The sequence below is a fragment of the Rutidosis leptorrhynchoides genome, chromosome 4 (genome assembly GCF_046630445.1).
Source record: "Rutidosis leptorrhynchoides isolate AG116_Rl617_1_P2 chromosome 4, CSIRO_AGI_Rlap_v1, whole genome shotgun sequence".
Classification (NCBI taxonomy): domain Eukaryota; kingdom Viridiplantae; phylum Streptophyta; class Magnoliopsida; order Asterales; family Asteraceae; genus Rutidosis; species Rutidosis leptorrhynchoides.
In genome coordinates this window covers 391,340,945-391,354,347 of record NC_092336.1, presented here as the reverse complement: position 1 = coordinate 391,354,347, position 13,403 = coordinate 391,340,945, and positions in this window count along the sequence as shown.

Sequence of the window (13,403 nt, the reverse complement as noted above, 5' to 3'; positions counted from 1 at the left end):
TTTATCGTAGTTTCATACGAAACGTTGCATCGAATTGAATGATTAGTGGTGTAACTACCTTATGATTTCATTTGATACTTTGTTACTTCCTTGTTTGTTTGTTTCATGGAATTGGTGATTGTAATAAAAGATTATTTGAAAAAGATGATTTGAAGGATTTTGTTAATGTTTGTAAGTCTCAACTTCAAGAAAAAGTTTAGTTTTGATAAAAATTAGTGGCGTTGTAAGAAAAAGACTTATTAATAAAGATTTTATGTAGTGAGGATGATGTTGAAGTTAAGAATTAGAAGAAATTGCAAAAATAGATATTAAACAAAAAGAACTAGAAGAATCATGTAGTTATGAATTTGGTTGATTAGTTGATAATGTGAATTAGAAGTTTAATATAGTGTGAATGTGTTATCTATAGTTCAAGGATTAGAATAAACGTTTGAGGCCGTTCCAATTTTTTGCGATAAACCTCAAGGTGAGTACAAGTGGGTAAGTTGGGCGGGTCATGTGGGTTGTAACTGGTGGAATGGCCTTAGAGCTCAGAAATCACTTACAAGTTGTTTGTGCATTTTAGTGTGGGTTGAGACACTTATATTGTAGCGACCCGACCAAATCATATTTGACGGCGCCGTCTACTTAGGTCCCGTTACGTGGTCATAAGTCTTTAAAACAACGTTTGACCAAAAGATATGTCGCATTCATTTCAAATGTAAAGATTGTTCAAAGTTTACAAGAATAGTTCCACCACAAGTTACGATACAAAGTTTTAAGTACAAATGAAACTTATGCGACACAATTTGAAAGTAGCCAAAAGACGCTTCATGTATGCATATATACTCGACATCCAATGCAAGTATCAAAATAATGAGCGGAAGCATGTAACACATATCGTTCAAAGACCTGAGAAAAACATAGAAATCTGTCAACGAAAACGTTGGTGAAATCATAGGTTTAAGTAAGTAAGTACAAGTGAACCACAAGATTTGCATCAATGAAATAATAGTAATACATTCCAAAAGTTTGTTTCACGAGCACCCAATTATCAATGCTTAACATTTCTCCCATTGAACCCCATCACTTAGTGCTAGAACATACACTGTTTCTCGAAAATATATTTCATTCGTAAACGGTAGCGAACCGTTTGAATGAGAGTTTGTCAAACCCATATGGATCCATACAACATAAGTTCTCGCTTACACCCGGCAAGTGTAACTAATGATAATCGAATTGAGGATTTTGTTCTAAACTCGTATGTAGAATGTTTGTTTTCCTGTACTTGTGTTCACTTAGTAAAGAAATGTTTATGTTTTCTCATCCCAAATGTAAGTTCAAAAAGAGTAAAAGTGGGACTATGATCTCACCTTGAGTGCACGAGTAGTAAAGTACTTCAACAAGTAAACGTGTGCAAAGAACAATGCTAGTCTTGACCTAAACAATAGGTTGTATCAATAACGGTAAGCACGATAGGTCAAAGATGTTCAATTAGTCCTATGGCTCGTTAAGACTCGATCATAATAGCATGTGAATCAAATTGTCATGTTTCATGCAAGGTACAAGTATAAAAACATGTTAGAACGATTGCACAATTATTTGGTTAAGTTTGATTAAAAGTCAACTTGGTCGGGTCAAAGTCAACGGAAAAGTCAACGGGGTCGGGTTGGGTATCCGACAATTTTTCTAAGTTATATAATCATATATGAGCATGTTGGCCAAGTTTCATGTTAATCGGAGGTCCGTAGCATAGCAAACATTTTTATGTCAAATGACCAAAGCAAACAGCCAGTTTTAGTACAATGGGACGGCGTCCCAAATGGCTAGACGGCGTCCCACAATGAAGGGTGGGACGGCGTCCTGATATCCTAGACGGCGTCTAGGTTCAAAAGGTGGGACGGCGTCCCCAGTATCTGGACGGCGTCCTGATCGGTTCCCAGGCCCTGTTTGCTGTATTCCTCAAATGGACGAACCAAAACACAAACAATCACATTTTATGATCCGCAAACAATTAGAACATGTATTTTATATCATCGGAAAGCTCTTTCGACGAGGAACGCAACTAAGAACTTTTCATCAAGCAAAAACATCATATACTATAACCGAAATCCCGCCAAGTGATCAATAGAGGTTTATTTTCAAGTTTCAAGTTTATCAATTGCAATTTAAGTTTCGGGAATCCAATTTATACATATGATATGCCGTTTTGAAGGTAATGAAACATGTAATACAACTAAACACTTATCAATAACATTAACAAGCATTCAACGCATCAAAAGTTCGTTTTAAGAGTTGTCAACCCTAATCAAAAGTTCACAAAATCAATAATCGCGTTTATGAAGTTTCTTTAATCAATCTATACATCAAAATGAAGCTAATGATACTAGTAACACTTTTAAAACATGCACATTAACAATCTAATAACATTTGATCATCCAAAATCAAGGATTTAGCAAGAAATTTTCATAATGAACTAGTTACACCAAAAACAACAAATCGAGCATACAAATTACATACACGACATCACAATGAGCCATAGACACTAATTAACATACTTTTAAGTCAAGAACACAAATTTAAAGAAAACTAGTGTTTTAGAAATGTTACCCAAACGAGAAGAAGTTGGTACCAAAATGAAGAGGATGAAGAGAGGATCACGAATATGTAATTTATTTTGTTGTAAGCCTCCTAGATCGAATTTAGATGATGATTGAATGAATTTGGAAATTGGGTGTGTTCTTGCTAGAGAGAAAGAGAGAGAGAGAGAGATGGTTGAATGGTGGTGATTGGGGTGGACTAGGTGACCTAGTCAACTAGTTTGCCCCGTGTCAATTTTAGTCCCTCGAGTTTGTAGTCGGGTGCGGAAAATACCTAAACGGAATATTTAAAACGCGTATTAACGGGAGATGTTATAAACATATAACGGAGTTTAAATTAGTATAATGGAAAAGAAAACGGAAAAAGGCGGGATGTTACATTACCTACTCCTTAAAAGAAATTTCGTCCCGAAATTTAAGTAGGCGTAGTAGTCGTTGTTTCTTCCTCGAGATCTTACGTTTCCGAATTCACGAATAGATGAGGATACTTCCTTTGCATTTGATCTTGTCTTTCCCAAGTAAACTCGGGTCCCCTTTTGGCGTTCCAACGGACTTTAACAATCGGGATTCGGATTTGTTTCAATGTCTTGACGGAGGTGTCCACAATTTCAACCGGTTCCTCCACGAAATGAAGTTTGTCATCAATGGTAAGCTCCTCGAGAGGAATGACGATATCGGGTTCGGCAAGACACTTTTTCAAGTTGGATACATGGAAAGTAGGATGAACGGAGCTCAATTGAGGCGGAAGATCTAAACGATAAGCAACGGTTCCAATACGCTCCAAGATTTCGAAAGGACCAATATACCGCGGATTTAGCTTCCCGCGTTTTCCAAAACGGATTACACCCTTCCAAGGTGCGACTTTTAACATTACTCGATCACCAACTTGAAATTCAAGATCGTTGCGTCGTTTGTCGGTATAGCTCTTTTGACGACTTCGGGCCGTCCTAAGCCTATCTCGGATTTGAATGATTTTCTCGGTGGTTTCGTGAATGAGTTCGGGTCCGGTGATTTGAACGTCGCCTACCTCGGCCCAACAAAGAGGTGAACGACATTTGCGGCCATATAGCGCTTCAAAAGGTGCGGCTTTAATACTCGCGTGATAACTATTGTTATAAGAGAACTCGGCGAGAGGTAAGTGCTTGTCCCAAGCTTTTTCGAAATCAACCACGCAAGCTCGTAACATGTCTTCTAAGGTTTGAATTGTACGTTCGCTTTGTCCATCGGTTTGAGGATGATATGCGGTGCTCATGTCTAAACGCGTTCCCAACGCTTCTTGCAATGTACGCCAAAATCTAGAAATGAAACGGCCATCTCGGTCGGAGATAATTGATAAAGGTACACCGTGTCGGGCTACGATCTCCTTAATGTAAAGTTGTGCAAGTTTTTCCATTTTGTCTGTTTCTTTCATGGCAAGGAAGTGTGCGGATTTGGTGAGACGGTCAACAATAACCCAAATGGTATCATAACCGCCCGTAGTTTTTGGTAGCTTGGTGATAAAATCCATCGTTATCCTTTCCCACTTCCATTGCGGGATCTCGGGTTGTTGAAGTAATCCGGACGGTCTTTGGTGTTCGGCTTTGACTTTGGAACATGTCAAACACTTGGAAACATAAGTAGCTACGTCCCTTTTGATGTTCGGCCACCAATATAGTTGTTTAAGGTCGTGGTACATCTTATTGGCACCGGGGTGAATCGAGTATCGTGACTTATGGGCTTCATCTAAAATAAGGCTTCGTAGGTCCCCATAACTAGGCACCCAAATCCTTCCGGCGTAATATCGGAGTCCGGTCTTCCTAATTTCGAATCGAGAGACGAGAATGTTTAAGAGCTCGTGTGAAAGGTTTTCATCCTTGAGAGCCTCATCTTGGGCTACCCGAATTTGGCTATTAAGGTTGGTGTGAATGGTGATGTTTAAAGCTCGGACACGAAGAGGCACCGCTCTTTCTTTTTGACTTAAGGCATCGGCTACTACGTTTGCCTTCCCGGGATGGTAACGAAGCTCGCAATCGTAATCGTTCAAAGTTTCAACCCACCGTCGTTGTCTCATGTTTAGTTGCTTTTGATCGAAAATGTGTTGGAGACTTTTGTGGTCGGTAAAGATAGTACTCTTGGTTCCATAAAGATAGTGTCTCCACATTTTAAGTGCAAAGACGACGGCTCCGAGTTCGAGATCATGCGTCGTGTAGTTTCGTTCATGAATTTTGAGTTGTCGAGAAGCATAAGCAATGACTTTCGTTCGTTGCATCAATACACACCCAAAACCATGTTTCGAGGCATCGCAATATACAACAAAGTCATCATTGCCTTCGGGAAGTGACAAGATAGGAGTGGTGGTTAGCTTCGTTTTCAAGATTTGAAATGCGGATTCTTGCTCGGTCGCCCAAATGAATTTCTTTCCTTTGTGAGTTAATGCGGTTAGAGGACGTGAAACCAAAGAGAAATTTTCGATGAATCTACGATAGTACCCGGTGAGACCCAAGAATTGACGAATGTGAGTAGGAGTAGTAGGAGTCTCCCATTTACTAATGGCTTCGATCTTCGTGGGATCGACTTTAATACCTTGATCACTTACAACATGACCAAGAAATTGAACTTCCTTCAACCAAAATTCACACTTGGAGAATTTGGCATAAAGTCGTTCTTGTCTCAAGAGTTCAAGCACAAGTTGGAGATGTTGTTCGTGCTCTTCTTCATTTTTAGAATAGATCAATATATCATCGATGAACACAATAACGAATTTATCGAGATACGGTTTGCACACGCGGTTCATAAGATCCATGAACACCGTCGGTGCGTTAGTGAGACCAAATGGCATGACAAGGAATTCATAACTACCGTAACAAGTCCGGAAAGCGGTTTTGGAGACATCTTCCCCCTTAACCCTTAATTGATGATAACCCGAGCGGAGATCGATTTTCGAATATACACAAGACCCTTGTAGTTGATCAAAGAGGTCATCGATGCGAGGAAGAGGATATCGGTTCTTAACCGTCAATTTATTTAGTTCACGATAATCAATGCACATTCGTAGGGATCCGTCTTTCTTTTTAACAAACAAAATCGGAGCGCCCCAAGGTGAATGGCTAGGTTGGATAAAACCACGATCAAGTAGTTCTTGGATTTGACTTTGCAATTCTTGCATTTCGGATGGGGCGAGTCTATATGGTGCACGCGCTACGGGTGCGGCTCCCGGAATAAGATCGATTTGGAATTCAACCGGTCGATGAGGTGGAAGACCCGGCAATTCATCGGGAAATACATCGGAATAGTCACTAACAATTGGCACATCATCGATATGCTTATCATCGGACTCGACTTTCTTAACGTGGGCAAGGATCGCAAAACAACCCTTACGGAGCAGTTTTCTAACTTTAAGGCACGAAACGAGGTTGAGTCTGGTGCAACTCTTATCGCCATAAACAATCAAAGGTTCACCATTCTCGATAGGAATTCGGATTGCGTTAAGATCACAAAGGATGTGAGATTTCGTTTTGACTAACCAATTCATACCGATTATTACATCAAAGCTTCCTAGTTCCATGGGTATCAAGTCAATTTCAAATTCCTTACCCAAAATGTTTAACGTACACCCCCGGTAATATGTGTCGGCACTTAATAGTTTCCCGTTAGCCACTTCAATGGTATAAGTGGTATCTAATGGAAGAGGTGGAGTGCTAAAAGAATGATTCAAAGTCTTGGATACAAAGCATTTATCGGCACCCGAATCGAATAAGCAAGAGACATAAGAATTGTTGAGAAGAAACGTACCCGTGACTAGTTCAGTGTCATCCCGGGCTTCCTCGGTGTTGATGTTGAAAGCTCGGCCGCGCGTATTGAGGTTATCTTTCCTCTTCGGGCATGCATTTCTATAATGACCCGTTTGGCCACATTCGTAACAAGTGCCCATCTTTGGTGCATTGGGCCACTTTCGAGTGACGGGAGTGGCACTTTTACAATCGTTGGCCTTATGACCAATTCCTTGACACCGATGGCAAATTAGCTTACTACATTCGCCAAAGTGATGTTTGTTGCATTTGTTGCAAAAAGGTAGATTCCCGGCATAACCCTTCTTGCCGTCGGAAGTGAAAGATTTCTTGGCAAAGTTGTTGTTGCTTGATTGGGGAGCTTCCCATTTTCTTTTGTTGCCGCCCGATTTATCCTCGGCCTTAGGTGCCGGAACTACGATTTCGTCAACCGTTTCTATCAATTTGCGGGCCATGTTCAAGGCCTCTTGATGATTAGTGGGTTTGGATGACATTACTCCGTGTTTGATACTCTTTGGAAGACCATCCATGTAAAGTTCAACCCTTAAAGCTTCGGGGTTCACAAGATTTGGGCACATCAAGGCTAGTTCGGAAAATCGTTGATTATAAGCCTTGAGATCATTTCCGATCGCCTTTAAAGTTCTTAGCTCTTGTTCGAGCCTTCGGGTTTCTTCACGAGGGAAATATTCGACAATCATCTTTTCCCTCAAGTCGGCCCAAGAGAGGGCGTGAGCTTCATCGGTACCCACCGATTGTACATAAGTATTCCACCATGTAAGAGCGACACCGGCGAAGGTGTGAGTGGAGTATTTGACCTTGTCTTGGTCCCGACAACCGCTTATGCTAAAGACGGCTTCCGTTTGCTCAAACCATCGGGTGAGCACGACCGGTCCCCCGGTTCCATCAAAAGTGTGAGGTTTGCACCCCATGAAAGCTTTATAGGAGCATCCCTCGTTTGAGTTTCCGGCTCCATTGTTGTTGTTGTTGTTGTTGTGGTTGTTATTATTATTGTTGTTGTTGGATGAGTGACCGGCCATGGCCGCATCTACGGCGGTGGCTATCATCCGTTCGAGAGCTTGTTCGGGAGTTTCATTGCGGCGTACACGACGAGGAGCCATTGTTCCTTCAAGACACAAGAATATCATTGATTAGTATTCTCAATAATACTAACCGTGATATAGAATAAAGATAAAGAGAAGTTTTTCCTCGACTCGCCTTAAATTCTTTATGTCATAATGTCGGAACGTTCATATGAGTCACCGTAATATAATCCCGGAAATTATATTACCCTGATTCATATGTGCATTCGACATCATTTCATATAGTCAAGGTGGCGTGTCAATCAAATTAAACAACGTGAGATTAAGATGAACTAAGAGTAGATACGAGTAGAAGCGTTCGAGTATAAATGCACAAGTAGTCAAGTAATTCCTACTTCAAGTCTATATGCCGGTTGTAGTCTAGACTCACCAATGTACCCTATGACTCGGGGTTGACACTAATGAACTCTAAATCCCTACAACCAACGCTCTGATACCATCTGTAGCGACCCGACCAAATCATATTTGACGGCGCCGTCTACTTAGGTCCCGTTACGTGGTCATAAGTCTTTAAAACAACGTTTGACCAAAAGATATGTCGCATTCATTTCAAATGTAAAGATTGTTCAAAGTTTACAAGAATAGTTCCACCACAAGTTACGATACAAAGTTTTAAGTACAAATGAAACTTATGCGACACAATTTGAAAGTAGCCAAAAGACGCTCCATGTATGCATATATACTCGACATCCAATGCAAGTATCAAAATAATGAGCGGAAGCATGTAACACATATCGTTCAAAGACCTGAGAAAAACATAGAAATCTGTCAACGAAAACGTTGGTGAAATCATAGGTTTAAGTAAGTAAGTACAAGTGAACCACAAGATTTGCATCAATGAAATAATAGTAATACATTCCAAAAGTTTGTTTCACGAGCACCCAATTATCAATGCTTAACATTTCTCCCATTGAACCCCATTACTTAGTGCTAGAACATACACTGTTTCTCGAAAATATATTTCATTCGTAAACGGTAGCGAACCGTTTGAATGAGGGTTTGTCAAACCCATATGGATCCATACAACATAAGTTCTCGCTTACACCCGGCAAGTGTAACTAATGATAATCGAATTGAGGATTTTGTTCTAAACTCGTATGTAGAATGTTTGTTTTCCTGTACTTGTGTTCACTTAGTAAAGAAATGTTTATGTTTTCTCATCCCAAATGTAAGTTCAAAAAGAGTAAAAGTGGGACTATGATCTCACCTTGAGTGCACGAGTAGTAAAGTACTTCAACAAGTAAACGTGTGCAAAGAACAATGCTAGTCTTGACCTAAACAATAGGTTGTATCAATAACGGTAAGCACGATAGGTCAAAGATGTTCAATTAGTCCTATGGCTCGTTAAGACTCGATCATAATAGCATGTGAATCAAATTGTCATGTTTCATGCAAGGTACAAGTATAAAAACATGTTAGAACGATTGCACAATTATTTGGTTAAGTTTGATTAAAAGTCAACTTGGTCGGGTCAAAGTCAACGGAAAAGTCAATGAGGTCGGGTTGGGTATCCGACAATTTTTCTAAGTCATATAATCATATATGAGCATGTTGGCCAAGTTTCATGTTAATCGGAGGTCCGTAGCATAGCAAACATTTTTATGTCAAATGACCAAAGCAAACAGCCAGTTTTAGTACAATGGGACGGCGTCCCAAATGGCTAGACGGCGTCCCACAATGAAGGGTGGGACGGCGTCCTGATATCCTAGACGGCGTCTAGGTTCAAAAGGTGGGACGGCGTCCCCAGTATCTGGACGGCGTCCTGATCGGTTCCCAGGCCCTGTTTGCTGTATTCCTCAAATGGACGAACCAAAACACAAACAATCACATTTTATGATCCGCAAACAATTAGAACATGTATTTTATATCATCGGAAAGCTCTTTCGACGAGGAACGCAACTAAGCACTTTTCATCAAGCAAAAACATCATATACTATAACCGAAATCCCGCCAAGTGATCAATAGAGGTTTATTTTCAAGTTTCAAGTTTATCAATTGCAATTTAAGTTTCGGGAATCCAATTTATACATATGATATGCCGTTTTGAAGGTAATGAAACATGTAATACAACTAAACACTTATCAATAACATTAACAAGCATTCAACGCATCAAAAGTTCGTTTTAAGAGTTGTCAACCCTAACCAAAAGTTCACAAAATCAATAATCGCGTTTATGAAGTTTCTTTAATCAATCTATACATCAAAATGAAGCTAATGATACTAGTAACACTTTTAAAACATGCACATTAACAATCTAATAACATTTGATCATCCAAAATCAAGGATTTAGCAAGAAATTTTCATAATGAACTAGTTACACCAAAAACAACAAATCGAGCATACAAATTACATACACGACATCACAATGAGCCATAGACACTAATTAACATACTTTTAAGTCAAGAACACAAATTTAAAGAAAACTAGTGTTTTAGAAATGTTACCCAAACGAGATGAAGTTGGTACCAAAATGAAGAGGATGAAGAGAGGATCACGAATATGTAATTTATTTTGTTGTAAGCCTCCTAGATCGAATTTAGATGATGATTGAATGAATTTGGAAATTGGGTGTGTTCTTGCTAGAGAGAAAGAGAGAGAGAGAGAGAGAGATGGTTGAATGGTGGTGATTGGGGTGGACTAGGTGACCTAGTCAACTAGTTTGCCCCGTGTCAATTTTAGTCCCTCGAGTTTGTAGTCGGGTGCGGAAAATACCTAAACGGAATATTTAAAACGCGTATTAACGGGAGATGTTATAAACATATAACGGAGTTTAAATTAGTATAACGGAAAAGAAAACGGAAAAAGGCGGGATGTTACATATATCTGTCGACGATAGCGCAATAACCCCGACAAGTGGCGAGCCTTACGACAACTACTCAACGGATATAACGTGTTGGTTGTTTGATTTGATCTAGTGATTGACTTGACACTGATTTGGAGTCTTAGCTTGATATTTATTGGTAATGTTGTAAATGTGTAATTTTACTTATCGCAAGTTGATCATGAATGGTTGGACCATTTTTCCTCGTACTCGCTAAGCAATGCACTTATCCTGATACGCTGAATGCTCGTTGTAGGTTCGAGTAGTAGTGCAAGGCATAGGGAAGGTAAAGGCGTGGCTAGAGATGAGTGTGGCTTCATATATTAGTAAGTGGATGATCAAGATCTTAATAAACTCGCTTTTGTATATGACTTGATGTAAATGCCCTAACGTATGTTTTGTGTACGTCTATGAGTTTGTGTCTTTGTTGAGGTATATCATTATTTGTTTCAGATACAAATACAGATATAATTTTCAAAAAATTTGGAAACCTGATATTTAAAAATACAATGTTATAACGTTTTTCTAAGATTATTAAATGAAAAAAATGAAATGGATAAATTATTTTATTCAGGCTACTTGAGAAGATGAATATTTTTACTCAGATGTATTTGATTTATTTGGGTTATCGCATTCGTCGTGTCAAACTTAATTTTTCTCATCTTATGATATAATTCTTTATCTTATGATATAATTCTTGTTAGGTTTGATGTGATCTCTTGTGATTTGAGGGGACTTATTTAAAAATATTTGTTACAGCATTATTATATTATTAATAATTAATTATTGTAGAGTTTTTTTAATGATACTTTTTAGACTGATGTTAAGATGAATAAAAACATTACCTCCAAAAGCTTAGCTGGTAGTGGTCTACATTTTTAGCGAAAAGTCAGGAGTTCGACTCCACTAAGCTACAACATTGCACTCAATGTTATTCCTGACATGAAGTATTCTCCTCTCAGGTTGCCTTTTGCTTAGTACGGGGGCAGCGGGGAGGGGGTTTTACCGGCCATGCCCTCGGGTTGGTCCGGATTTCCTCCAGGACAGTAATTGGGTGCGGGTTATGCAACTACACGAGATGAACGCGTGTGTGATTAAGTCTCTTGGGTGATCCCAAACTGATGTCAAAAAGAAAAAAAACTAAAAATATATATCTAATTTAAATACCTAACGATATTTATTTATATATTTAACGATATTTATCTATATATTTAAATTTTAAATTGTCAATTAAGGAGTATAAAATTGTACAATTCTTTTTTTTCGAAATAACGAAAACTCGTATAGAAACGAGGTCGTTTTTCAAAGGAAACGCCCTCAACAGAAAATACAAATAAACGGGAGCAACGAGGAGGTGACACCTAGAAAGCAACCAACTAACGAAAATTATCTATTAACGAGTTTCCCCTAACAGCCCGATAAACTTTAAAACAAACTACCAATACAAAATCAAAACTACACGATAAAAACATGAACTAAACACGAATTACGAGTAATCAACCTCTAGGTCCTGACCTTTACAACTTACCATTAACCGTCTATTTTAAAATGTTCTTTCCGGATTGATTCTCTATTTTATAAGATAACACATTAGCGAGCTCCTCAACCAAACATGTCGTCTTTTCGTCGAATACCGCGAAAGCTTCTAAAGACATTTTTCCATTCCCAAATTAAATATCCCTTTATGTTATGAAAGTCAAATATGTCTGCCAATTTTGTGGCTATAAATTTTCCACCAATTTGCACAGTAACTTATGTTGTACTATAAATATATGAAGATGTAGTTTGAAGAAGATGCAGTTTGAATATAAAGTTTCATATACTCTCTCTCTCTCTCTCTTTATATCTTCTAATAATTATAACAAGTCACTAAATGTAATTATAAGCCTACTGAATTATAACACGTCACTAAAAGTAGTTATAAGCCTACTGAATTATAACACGTTATCAGCACGAAGTGCTCAGTATAATCAAAGTTTATCTAAGCAAGCACAAATCACTAATCAAGGTATGAAATTCTTTAACGATATCTTCTATTTATTTATTAGTAAGGTAAATATTATTATCATCATAAGTAAAATTATATTTCAGTAATCTAACTATTATTAACTTCATTAACATTTATATTTATGTTATATATGGTCGGTTATACCGCCTGAATTATATTTCGGTAATCTAACTATTATTAACTTCACTAACATTTATATTTATGTTATATATGGTCGGTTATACCGCCTGAATTATATTTCTGTAATCTAGCTATTATTAACTTCACTAACATTTATATTTATGTTATATATGGTCGGTTATACCGCCTGAATTATATTTCTGTAATCTAACTCTTATTAACTTCACTAACATTTATATTTATGTTATCTAACATTTATGATTACTTATGCAATTAATCATTATTTATTTCATGCATACTAATGTTTATTCTTAAATTTATTATTTATGCATAATATGTTTATTCTCTTAATCTTCGTGTTTATACTAAACGTATTTATACTAAATGTATTTTATAGTAATCACATTTATACTAATAAAATTCTTTTATTAAAATTATTATTAATATAACGAGTACATAACAGTCGTTAACGTCAACTAACGACGTTACAACAGTCATATATACATAACGGTTGTTAACGTCAACTGACGACGTTACAACGACTATATTTTTCAAATATAAAATAAACATCTCCATTTTCACAAATCAATCTTCATTTTCTCAGATCACCACTCTCAAAAAGTTTTTGTAAAGATGATTCACACAAGGATGATTTTTCTTATTGTATTGGTCATATTAACTATCATCTTGTTGCTAATATACCACCGGGTGAACCTGTATTCTATCATGCCCTTGTGGTTTTATTATTTGTAATCATACCATTATTCTGTTGTTTGCTACTTATGAATTTGATTCTAATTTCATGTTGTTAGAAATTGATTATGATTATAATTTATATTGTTCATCTTTCTGAAAATAGAAAATGTCAAACTTATCAAAGCTTGAGTTTGATGCCCTAAACGTATCGGGAACAAACTACACATCATGGGTCATGGATGTAGATATAAATCTTGGATCATTGGGTATTCTCGAAACTTTAAAAGAAAACAATACTTGTTCTGATCAAGA